The sequence below is a fragment of the Myxocyprinus asiaticus genome, chromosome 37, assembly GCF_019703515.2.
Source record: "Myxocyprinus asiaticus isolate MX2 ecotype Aquarium Trade chromosome 37, UBuf_Myxa_2, whole genome shotgun sequence".
Lineage (NCBI taxonomy): Eukaryota > Metazoa > Chordata > Actinopteri > Cypriniformes > Catostomidae > Myxocyprinus > Myxocyprinus asiaticus.
Window position 1 is genome coordinate 41,808,521 of NC_059380.1, and position 13,200 is coordinate 41,821,720.

A 13,200-nucleotide genomic window follows, 5' to 3' on the forward strand; every position below is an offset into this window, starting at 1 on the left:
AAATTTGATGCGAAACCTCAGGGGACTGAAGCAATAATAGAGGACGCCTCTAACCAAACTGAATAAATGATTGTCTTAATTTAAAAACATTTAATTATTTGCATTTTTTAAAAACAACAACACCTCAAGACATATTTATTTACCTTACTTTTGCCATCTGTCTGTGGCCACGTCCACACTCATGCATTTTTTGGTTAAAAACTAATTTTTCGATTTCCTAATGTCATAGTTTTCAGAGTGTCCAGCACTAAAGGCCCCTGCACACTTCCTACGAAGTTGAAGGTTTCGGTTCTTCTTCTTGGTGGGAAAACTTCTTAACGGCTGCTAAACACCATTGGTCCATTTCATCGGTTGGTGTGACCTGGAGCTCCACCTACTTTGAGGCCGACAGCTGATTTCTGTTCAGTCAGTTAAGATCAGTCAACGTGAACACACATTAGTGAGCTGGTGCAAATTTACCTACATCTGTATGACCGTTCACGTAGAGACGTTTTCCAAGAACATGTCATGCAATTTTTTTTGTTTAATTAGTTTTCAAAATGAATCAATTCTACTCAAATACTCTTAAGTGCCCATTCACTCTGTTGTTTGACATGCTGCTTCACTCATGTACCATCTGCAGCCGAAAACCATTCACACATCTGCCCAAAGTAAGATATGCCTCTAATCATCATGCTTTTGTCATTAACACACTTTTATACAGCCATATTCTCAGTAGTGTCAGTTTCATCATAAGTTACAATAACAGTGTAATCGGTGCATATTATGGCTGCTTATAAAGTTAGCGCATTAGCGGCATGAATGCAGAAAATATGATAAATTACACATTATCTACTGCAAATATACATACATTTATTTTACTGATCACTTGTGAATTCTACTCATAGAATGAGGCATCAAAGATAACACATTTTAATGCCATAATAGTTGTTTTACATGTAGTCTTGAGCATCCTCATATTTAAAGGCTCCTCTAAACACTTACACAGCGGTTTGGCGGGTGCATAAATGTTCACAAACAGTATGTTGTTGCTCAGCTTGTTTTTGGCTCTGAGTGAAGAACGAAGAAGAACTTCTCCGTGAGTGTGCTGGGGCCTTAAAGTGTTTTCGAAAGTCTCCGGTGTGGATGACTTGCAAACATTGCGAAGTCTTTAATTAAAAGACAAACCTGTCCTTATAGTGAGACATATATATTAAAATGAATATGCAAATAAAGATTTTATAATCAATAAAGCATTTTTTTTTTATACTGATTTTTTTTACAATCATAACAGTCATGATATCATAAAAGAACCAGTGACAAAAATCAGCAAATGAGCAGTCTGAACAATCTGGATCCATTTTAAATTAACGATTAAATTCTGTTTAATCATCAGCAGGTTTTAATGTGGACTGATTATCCTTCAGCTTTAATCATGACATCACAGTTTAGTTCCCATGACGACCAGGTCCGTCGGAAGCCCGTGGACTCTGAGCACCTGGAATAAGTTCAGTGTTTTGGGGAAGTCCAGCATTCTTCTGTCATCTGATCTGAACTCACTGAAAACTCCAGAAGAACCTGAGAAAAACATACAGGTGAATAATGAAGATCAGTTTGAAAAGATAAAGAAGAAGAAAAAAGAGAGTCAATAAACATGTCAAATAAACAAAACCTGCAACCTATGATTGTTTATGTTTTCCTGTTTTATATAACTTCAGAATAAATAGCTCTTTCTCACAGCTCTAAACCCACATAGTTCTGACTGGTCTCTGTCTTGTTAAACTCACCGCTGTCTCTCGGTGATGAGAGGACATGTCCAATCAGATGTTTAGCCGCTGTGGGGTCGGGGTGAATGGCTATGATTGATGGGTAATCCTGCATCATTGTCTTTGGATACTTGAGGAACAAATATAGAGGGAGATAGAAACCGTGGAGAATATATGAAGTTCAAGACTTTGACCTTTCTGCGGTTGTTAACAATTAGATTTACTGAGAATCGGTACAAAAGCAACATCTGCTTACAAGCATTAAATATTATCTCCACCTGTCATTTATGTACCTGAGCATCAGTCATGGCAGTTTTAGCATCCGTGAGGGCAAATGTGTAACCACAAACCCCCGACTCATCCTCTAGAATCACACTGCAGTTCTGTGACGGGGTGACGTGACCCTCTACCAGCCTGACAGAGGAACAGAACGACAGTGAGATTGAATTCAGTGTTATAAAAACATGACAGTGGATGCACGTTCCCTTATCTACTTAAAGAGAAAAGTCCTTTTCCAATCCCTTTATCCTCCTGAGACCTGAGTGCGACTGCTGTGTGCATTTTCCATTTTAAGAGTGAATGAACTTAGCTGCATAGAGAGCTATAGGATGCTCCCTTGCTCCCTAATTAGTGAATGACAGAACTAGTCTCAAAACAGTTTGAAATGCACCTTATTTTCATCCTAACTCCATATAAAGCCTCTGAAAGCTACATTTACAGCTTTTGGACACACTCACTGATTCTCAACATGATAATGCACAGTGGATTGAATTTCTATAGTAAGTCTGACTAAATGTCCTCACAGGAGGTCATCGTGTTTAACAGTGTGCTGGTTCGCGATAAATTGATGACATTTTTAAAATGGCATATCGAAATAAACTAGAGACTCTAATCTTTTGACTCAATCAGGTTTCAATGTAAAAACTAATGAGGTTTCTTACCAGATGTAGTTATTTTGGTGTTCCTCCCAAAGACAAACTTCTCTGAGATCTGCGCCATGTTGTTTAACCCTTTCCTGACAGCACAGAGTGTTCTGAACTGAGATCAGTCACTTTAAATGAATTTAAATTATGCGTAGCATATAGTGAAGACAAAACACAATGTCCTCGCATGAGGACGTGGGGTCGCATGAGGTTATGGCATATACTGGCAGAGAATTTAACTAAAATGTCCTCATGTGCTCTCTGTCCCATAATCACAATGAAAACTGTAAATATGATAAACAATTTCACCTGTCACCAACCATCTCAACTTTCTGCTGTGATACACTCTGCATCTCTTTAAACAACTTCATCACCTCTGACTGAAACAAATGTATCCCCATAATAAACTCACACAATCTGAAAATAAATCCTGTATCACAGACTCTTACTTAAACAGACAGCGGCACACATTCAACATGATCATCAGTAAAACACGATATATGCAAGTTTAAAACACTCAAGACATGTTTTACACATATATATATCACATTAAAATTGATTATGTACCATTATATAAATAAATACAAATTAGAGGTCGACTGATATTGGTTTGTGCTGATTCGATAATGTGCTGAAAGGCAATTAATCTGCCAATAGTTTTTAAAACTTGTAGCCTATATTAATGTTCTTGGTCTTTCCTTCCTGTGATGGGGAGGGCCAGACAGAGGATACAAGAGTCCAAACTGAATTAAATTCCAGATGCAGTTTATGGTGCAACCAAAATACCAATAACCGGGGGAAAACTAGATTTGATTCATCGTGCAGAACTTTTCACTTTAAAAGCTGAAAAACACCAGGGACTTTTATTTTGAAATGTTTGCGCTTCACTGCTTCCAGCTGCTCATTCAAACAGATAAGGGAAATAATCTATAACATATAAACATTGTCATATTTCATCAACAGTTGATCATTAGTGATGGAGTGTCATATATTTCTAACATGTCCTAATGATTGTGAACTGCTCTGTAACAGCTGGAAACACTCACAAGCCCCCGCGTGCTTAGAGAAAATACAACAGTGCTGCGTTTTCACTTAAGTACACAGCGCATGCATTTATTTAATTACAGTGATGTGATCCTGATTTCTTCTGTTTTTGTGTATTTTTCATACTAAATTGCATCAAAAATTCAAACAAAATGTAACATAAAACAAAGGCAATCTGAGTAAACACAAAATACGTTTTTTAAATGATAATGTTATTTATTGAAGCAAAAAAGTTATCCAATACCAACTGGGCCTGCGTGAAAAAGTATTTGCCCCCTTAGTTACTATATCCCCAAATCTATGAAACTGGGCTATCCTATCCTTAATGCCATTAATGTACTTAATAATGGGGTTCAGCTGGACTAGACACACCCAGACCTGATTACTGCCAGCCCTGTTCAATCAAATCAACACATAAATAAACTTTTTCAGCAGCATGAAGTTGGCTAAAAGGTCTCACACAGCAGCACACTATGCAAAGGTCGAAAGAGTTTCCAGAAATTATGAGGAAAATGGTGATTGAAATACATCAGTCTGGGAAGGGTTACAAAGCTATTTCAAAGGCTCTGGGACTCCAAAGAACCACAGAGAGAGCCATTATCTCCAAATGGAGAAAACTTGGCACAGTAGCGAACCTTCCCAGAAGTGGTCAACCTTCCAAAATTCCTCCAAGAGCACAGCGACGGACAACATCCTAGGAACTGCAGACCTCTCTTGCATTAATAAAGGTCACTGTTCATGACTTCACTATCAGAAAGACACTGGCCAAAAATGCCATCCATGGAAGAGTGGCGAAGCGAAAGCCACTGCTAACCCGGAAGAACATTAAGGCTCATCTGAATTGTGCCAAAACACACCTTGATGATCCTCAAAGCTTTTGGGAGAATGTTCAGTGGACTGACGAGTCGAAAGTGGAACTGTTTGGAAGACAGGGGTCCCGTTACATCTGCCGTAAATCGAACACAGAATTCCGGTGATGATGATGGTAGTGTGATGGTGTGGGGATGTTTTGCTGCTTCAGGGTGACTTGCAATAATTGAGGGAAACATGAATTCTGCTCTCTACCAGAAAATCCTAAAGGAGAACATCCGGTCATCAGTCTGTGAGTTGAAGCTCAAGCACAACTGGATTATGCAGCAAGACAATGATCCAAAGCATAGGAGTAAGAAAGAAGAAAAATTAAAGTTTTGTAGTGGCCAAGTCAAAGTCCTGACTTGAACCTGATTGAGAACTTTAACGGGCAGTTCATGCTTGAAAACCCTCTAGTGTGGCTGAACTAAAGCAGTTCTGTGGGGGTCACGTGACGCCATGCAAGAAGCAGACGTGTGAGTGATGAGCTCTGCGCACTTTGCTAAATTTGTAATAATTTTCATGTTATAATCTGATGAAATTTGATACACTCAGTTACACATTTGCTCTTTGAGGCAAAACATGGCAAAGAAGTCAAAATCCACTTACACTTACGTGTTCAAGATGAAAGCCGGTGTCGGTGATGTTGACGAAGGTTCTTGCTGACTTGTAATACATCGATCGATTACGGCGATGGAAATAAAATTCTCTGAGTTAGTTACAAAAGTGACTGATGTTGAGAGACGAATCGATTGTCTAGAATCTTCAGAGAGGGAATTAGCCGCTAATCCGCCCACAACCAAAGTTGATCTGGAACATCTCCTTGAAAAGCTTGAAGATCTTGAGAATAGAAGCTGCAGGAATAACATTCAAATTGTTGGAATTCCTGAGCATGAGGAGGGCAGAGATATGGTGAAATTCCTGGACGAGCTCTTCCCGAGTCTGCTCGACATAACAGGCCACAAGCTGGAAATCGAGCGAGCTCACAGAGTGCCAGCTCACAGATCTGCTGAGGGAGATAGGCCCAGATCGATTCTGGCCAGATTTCTGAGATCATCCGATAAAGATCTTGTGTTGCGCCAGGCGAGGAGCAAAGGTGAAGCTTTCTTTGAAGAATTACAATATTTTCTTGTTCCCGGACTTTGCGAACTCGACAAGAGAGAAATGTGATCGGTTCAAGGAATGTAAGAAACTCTTACATCAGAAAAAGATCTCGTTTGCTCTGATGTTTCCTGCCAAACTGAGAATAGAAACGAAAAACAGTCGCAAAGTATTCACATGTCCAAATCTGGCAATGTCTTTATAGAATCAATGTCTGAGTAAACCATTGGATGTTTCTCATGTGAGTGGGTCGACTCGCTGTACTTACTCTTGAGGAAGCTGGGCGTCACTTTGGTTTCTCTTTTCTTTTTGCGTTGGCTCCGCCGAGTGGCTGGAGCTTGTTTTGTGAATCGTGCTTATTCCTCCTGCTGGCTGGAGTTTGTTTTGTGAATCATGCTTATTCCTACTGCTGGCTGGAGTTTGTTTTGTTGAGTATTTTTACGGGACATTGGAATGATTACGTCATCCACTGAACTCATAACAGCTGGCTCACTGAACATTCGTTTGTCTGTTCGAGGAATCTGAACTGTTTTATATCAGCTGGAATTTGTTTTGTGGAAGATCACACCTTTGAGACAGTTCTGTGAATGAATCTACACGTTCTTTGTGTTCATTCTTCCTATTGACTGGGTTTATTTCACAAAGTATTTTCTGTTATGTAATTTTGCCTCACAAATTTGTGAGGCAAAATTGAGCAATCTGATGGCAAAGTTGTTGTGGGGGCTCGTGGGTGTTCATGGACCTTTTGAGTTTAGAGGGATTGTCGACGGTTGGCGCTTTCGTGCACAGTAACGCACGTTTTTCTTTTTTCTGTTTGTTTTGTTCGGGAGGAAGTTCGGGGTTTGATTGTTTCACTAATGGGGAGTGTGGTCTGTATAATTTTTTTTTGACAATTTATTTTTTCTATTATATCAAAATGTCAAATGTTAATATGAGTGGATTATCTCTCTCCACATGGAATGTAAATGGGTTGGGGCACCCCATAAAAAGTAGGAAGGTTACTTCTTTTCTTAAACGTAAGAAATATGATATAGTGTTTCTTCAAGAAATGCATCTTTCTCCGCAGGAAACTGAAAAATTTGGGAAGATATGGGGTGGACATGTTTTCTTTAGTGTTGGCTCAAGTAAGAGCAGGGGAGTCATTACACTGATAAATAAACATCTACAATTCAAATGTCTCAAACAGATTAAAGATAAATTAGGAAGAGTCATTATTGTTTTAGCAGAAATTCAGGGGCAAAGGTTGATTTTGGCTAATATTTACACACCTAACGCTGATGATCAGGGCTTTTTTATAGATCTTGAAGGGATGTTGCAAGCCACTGGCACCCCTCATGATATAATATTGGGAGGAGACTTTAATCTTTTGATGGACTCAATCCTTGATCATAGTGAAGCAAAAGTGCGTAAGTCCCCTAGAGCAACATTGACGCTTCACAGGATGTGTAAAAATCTTGGTCTTTCGGATATTTGGAGACTTTTGAACCCATCTGGTAGGGACTATACATTTTTTTCATCAGTCAATAAGATTTGTTTTAGAATAGATTTTTTTTTATATCCAAATCCCACATTTCATCTGTTGTTGATTGCTCAATTGGAAACATTTTAGTCTCAGATCATGCCCTGGTGAGTTTAGAGGTGATGCCACATACGGAGAAAAAGAAATCAGCAGAGCTGAAGCGCCGTATGTCATCTGATGGCCTCAGAGAATTGACTCGATTGAAATACAGATATAATACTATTTTATTGCAGAAAGTGGAGTTTTGGTTATTCAGGGCAAGACAGTCATACTTTGAGTCGGGGGACAAAGCAGGGAAGCTTTTGGCTAGATATATAAAGCAGAGAGAGTCTTTTTCTATCATTCCCTCAGTGAAATCTGCTGGTGGTGAAATATTTACCTCAGCCATTGATATTAATAATGCTTTTAAAGAATTCTATCTTGATCTCTATAGTTCCACGTCTTCGTCTGCTGATGAGGATATTAGAAACTTTGTGGAACCATTAGATCTCCCTAAACTGACAACTGAGCAAAATAATTAAAATAATCCAAGCGAGTGTAAAAAAAATAAAAAATTTCCGTGATCCAGTTAGATGTAAAAATTGTCAAAAATTCTGGCTAACCAATTAAGTAAGGTTATGACATCTCTTATACGTATAAATCAAGTGGGGTTTATTTGGGGCCGAAGCTCTTCTGATAACATCAGGCGTCTCATCAATATCATGTGGTCAGTGGCGAATGATCAGTCTCCGGTCGCTGCCATCTCACTTGACGCCGAAAAAGCGTTTGATATGGTAGAATGGGATTATCTTTTTAAGATTTTTGAAATGTATGGGTTCGGGAGTACATTTATTGGTTGGATTAAGTTACTTTATAGACACCCTGTAGCAGCGGTACAAACAAATGGATTAATTTCAGATTATTTTACTCTGGATAGGGGCACTCGGCAGGGTTGCCCTCTTTCCCCATTATTGGTCTGTCTTGCCCTGGAACCATTAGCAGCCGCGATAAGAAAGGAGGATGATTTTCCAGGGGTGGTGGCAGGAGGTGTGGCGCATAAGCTTCTGCTTTACGCAGATTATATTTTATTATTCGTCTCTGACCCCACTAGATCTATGCTTTGCCTCCACAGAATTATCAATTCCTTTTCTAAGTTCTCAGGATACAAAGTTAATGGGTCTAAATCCGAAGCTTTGGCTCTGACAGCGTACTGCCCAGTAACGGCCTTCCAGCCGGGCACTTTCCAGTGGCCCCAACAGGGCATTAAGTATTTGGGGATTTTATTCCCAACAAATTTGTCTGATTTAGTCAGAGTTAATTTTGACCCTTTAATAAAAAGTTTTTTGAGCGATGTAGACAGGTGGGCTTCATTACATTTATCGATGACTGGGAAGGTTAATGTAATTAAAATGAATTGTATTCCAAAATTTAACTACCTGCTACAGTCTCTCCCTGTAGATGTCCCCTTCTCTTATTTCAAACAATTTGTCAGCATAGCGAAGTACTTCATTTGGAATGGTAAACATCCCAGACTACATTTCAATCAGTTACATAGGCCGATTGACAAAGGTGGACTAGGCCTACCCAAGATTTTGTTTTATTATTATGCGTTCAGTCTCAGACATTTGGCTCATTGGTCTCTTCCACCTGAGAGAGCCCCTCCCTGTTTTGGAATTGAACAGAAAGTTATTGCCCCTATTTTATTATTACAAAGCCTTTCCATCAAACTAACCGGAGAAGTTAAGTCGCACCCCGTCATCTTGCATCTGCACATGCTATGGACAAAAGTGTCCAGAGTGTTTAATTTAGACATTTATTTAAATGTTGCCTGAAGAGTATGGCTAAACCCAAAGTTGTGTATTGGTGATACCCCTTTCTGCTGGTCGGAGTGGATTGTGAGGGGTGTTAATACACTCGGTGATCTATATGAGAGTGGAGTGATGAGACCTTTTGAAAATTTGGTTCAACATTTCAGGATTCACAGATCTCAGTTCTTTAGGTATTTACAGCTGCGCCACATGCTCTGTACTAAAGCGGCAGATACTCTGGGAGAGGTGATTACTGCTTTTGGAAAAGGTCATGAGGCATCAGTGTATTACTCCCTGTTAATTCAGAGTCTGGGGGACGGAGCTTCAACTTCTCTCAAGAGATTATGGGAGAAAGATTTAAACTTGGTATTGGAGTGTGGGATAGGATTCTAAATAACGTCAAGTCTACATCTAGAGATTCAAGGGTGCGTCTGATGCAATTTAAGATTTTGAATTGATTATATTGGACCCCCTCTAGATTGTATAGACTTGGTCTTAAAGACACACCCACCTGCTGGCGATGCCAATCAGAAGACGGGGACACAACCCATGTTTTTTGGGGATGTGTTAAAATACAGGAATTTTGGTTGAAGACTCAGGGATTTATGTGTGATGTGTTGGACACACGGTTTTCATTTTGCCCCAGACTCTGCATTTTGGGTGATGGGGAAGTCATACATTTTGGGGATAGCCACTTGAGAGGTTGGGTCCTGGGCCTGGCTGGAGTTATGGTGGCCAGGTGAATAATTCTCAGGGGGTGGAAGACGGCTGGGGCACCCTCGTTTCGAGAGTGGTGCGGGGAGATGAGTGAGGTTGCGGCATTTGAGGAGGTGATCTATAGAAGGTTGGGAAAGTGGGATTTGTTTAATAGGAAATGGGGTGGCTATTTGGATTTTTTGGAGGGTTCTCAGGGAGGGGCAGTGGAGAGGGATATTTGATTTTTAATTGTTTGTTTGATGTGTATGTTTTTTTTAGTTTGTTTCTAATTTTTTGTCATAACTGTAAGAGACCACTGTAATGTGTGTTTGTGTTGGGTGGGGGGGATGTTCTGGGGGAAGGGTTTAATTTATATATCTGATTCTGTATTTTATGTTGTGTCTATTGTTTTTTTCTGTAATAAAAATGTTAAATAAAAAAAATAATTAAAAAAGCAGTTCTGCAAAGAAGAGTGGGCCAAAATTCCCCCACAGCGTTGTGAAAGACTGATCTCCAGTTATCGGAAACGTTTGGTTGCAGTTGTTGCTGCTAAATGTGGCACAACCAGATATGAAGTTTAAGGGGGCAGTTACTTTTTCACATGGGTGATATAGGTGTTGGATAACTTATTTGCTTCAATTAAGAAATCTCTCTCTCTCTATATATATGAAAACTGTATTTGGTGTTTACTCAGGTTGCCTTTGTTGTACGTTATATCTCGTTTGAAGATCTAAAACAATTTAGTATGAAAAAGACACAAAAATAGAAGAAATCAGGAAGAAGGCAAATACTTTTTTTTTTACAGCATTGAAAGTCGTATTCTTTTGGGTTAGGGTAAGTAGGGTAGTGTAGGTTAGGGTAGGTTGGGTTGTGCATGGGGGAATGCATTCTGACAGCGGAGAATGTTACTGTCAGATACTGTTCCCACATACAGATCCCGTCGTGAAACAGAGTTCGACACAACACCGGCACATAACCATCTGTCTGCATCGGCTCCTCTTCAGACGCATCGTGTTTAGGCCGAGGTGACTGCCGGGGTAGACAGAGACTGGTGCAGTTAGCCATTAAGAAAGAGATGAAATCTTATTTTCATGACATTTATTACAATGATGAAATAAAGCTTCAAGTAATAAATCTTTTTCATTTTATTAACAATTTTAGTTGTGACTGCAAGCAACAGGATATTTTGTTATTAACTTGTGTTTCTATTTCTATCCCGTCATGCTGGGTAGCCCCGCCCACAGTGAAATGTCATTGGTCCAACAACAATTGTGTTTTCAGGGGAATATAATATCATATTTAATAGAATAATATAAGATTTCAGCCCAATATAAAAAAAAATGTTAAAAAATTTTTTTTTTGCAAAAAGTTACATTTGCATTGTAACATTATATTTCATGACACTTAAGCACATTTCCACTAAAATGTTCATCACTGTAATATATCCAGATGTTGAACTTTTGATTTTGTTTGTAATTCTCATTAATGTCAAATATGATTTTTATTACTGCACATAATGATTTTTTTCTTTTTCTTTTTTATAATTAGCTTAAAGGCAGTACAACAAATACTACCATGTATTTATACACATTTAAATAAATACTAAATATATTTTTTCCATATCACAGCAACAAAGAAATAAGGAATAATATTTTACAGTTTAATTTTTTTTGTGTGCATTTATTTTTGTATTTCTCCCCCAAATTCTTATTACTGTAATGCAAAAAATTTCATTCTAATGTAATATATCCATGTTTTACTTTAAATTTTATTACTGTAATACAGTTTGTATAAAATTATTTTTGTATTTTATTATTAAAATCAGCATACATTAAAGGCAGTACAACAAATCCTTCCATGATGTATTTTCACTGTACCATGATGTACAAACTTCATAATCTGAATAATATTTTTGCCCCACATTACAGTAACGAGAATTTGTGGGTAAAATGTGATTGTCATGAAAATAATGTCACAATGCAAAAAAATCTGGTAATATTTTACAATAAGGTTGTATTGGTTAACGTAAACTAATAATGAACAATACGTTTACAACAATTATTTATGCTGGTTAATATTAATTTCTATATAAATTAAAATATTTTAAAAACAAGTTTTATATTTTAAAATTAGTTAATGCATTATGAACAAACGTAAAATAACAAACAATTGTATTTTCTATAAATTAACATTAACAAAGATTAATAAATGCTGTGAAAATATGTAGTTTATTGTTATTTCATGACACCTTATGCATTAACTAATGTTAACAAACAGGACCAAAAATCTTAATAGTCCTAAAAATAGGCTTTACAATTATTTTTTTAAGCAAAATATATTTTTTTAATTTTCTTCTTAGGTAAAATAGTACCTGAATATGTTCTTGACAGATTGTTATACACCCTATTTAACATCAAATATCTTCTGATTGGCTGTGATTTTGTCACTTTGCACCTGACTAGAACACAAAGTTATAAATCAAACAAGTATGTTGTTTTTACTGTAAGCTGGTACAAACTCAACCAGCCAGTCTGTAAGGGCCAGTTGCAAAGCCACATGGGGATTGAAGTCCAACCCCTGATCCTCACCATCTGTGACCGATGACATCATCCCAAATACAGACAGAGAGAAAGAAGACAATAAATGATGAAACTGAACACTGCCACTGTGATGATTTTGACAATTACAGGAATAGATCACACGAAAATAAAAATAATGGACTCACCCTCATGTCGCTCCAAACCTGTATGATTTTCTTTCTTCAGTAGAACACAAAAGGAGATGTTGGCCAGAATGTCCGAGATGCTCTTTTCCATACAATGAATGTGAATGGTAGCTACGGCCACCGAGCAAGATTTTAAGTGAATAAGGACTTAAATTCGTCCTGTTTCTCACATAAATCTATCGTATGACCTCAGAAGGCTATCGCACGTGAGTGTTATGGGCTACTTTGATAGTCCCTGGTCCCCATTCACTTTCATTATATCTCCTTTAGTGTTCCACAGAAGAAAGAACATCATATGGGTTTGGAACGACATAAGGGTGAGTAAATGATGACAGATCTTTCACTATTGCACATTTATTATTTGACATCTGTACCCATATGTCCAGAGTTTGACTTGCACCAGGTGGCGAGCGTGTGAACAGCAACGAAATTGGGCTCAAATTCGCAGTTGGGGTTAGTGAGCACCCCTCTGAGTTTAGGGATGTGGGACGGTTTTTAACGGGACCGAGGAACATTCTCTGTGGGTCGTAGTCATTAGCGTGGATGTTGTCCCAGATTACAGGCGGTCTTCTGAGAACAGATGATATCTCCTCGATAGACACCACCTTTGGCCCTGAGAGCGATAAAAGCATATATTGCTCAAAGTCTGTATCACATGAGTTTTACACTTCACATTAAACCACTTCCTGAGTGTTTTATCATTATATTTGTGAATCAGTACACAGATATCATGACACTGAATATGTGTTTTATTAGATGACGTCACCAGTCCACAGAATGTCAATGGCAGGATTGAGTTTCTCTCTGACCG

The 13,200-nt window shown here is 38.2% G+C and overlaps 1 long non-coding RNA gene across 1 annotated transcript; it reads right to left on the reverse strand.

Moving 5' to 3' along the window:
- Window positions 1-205: 205 nt before the first annotated feature.
- LOC127428127 (uncharacterized) lies at window positions 206-8,192 on the reverse strand. The gene is made up of 2 exons (XR_007895031.1): window positions 2,039-8,192; window positions 206-1,875 (listed from the first exon to the last, which is right to left on the reverse strand). It is a non-coding gene; the product is annotated as an uncharacterized LOC127428127 (long non-coding RNA).
- Window positions 8,193-13,200: the final 5,008 nt, after the last annotated feature.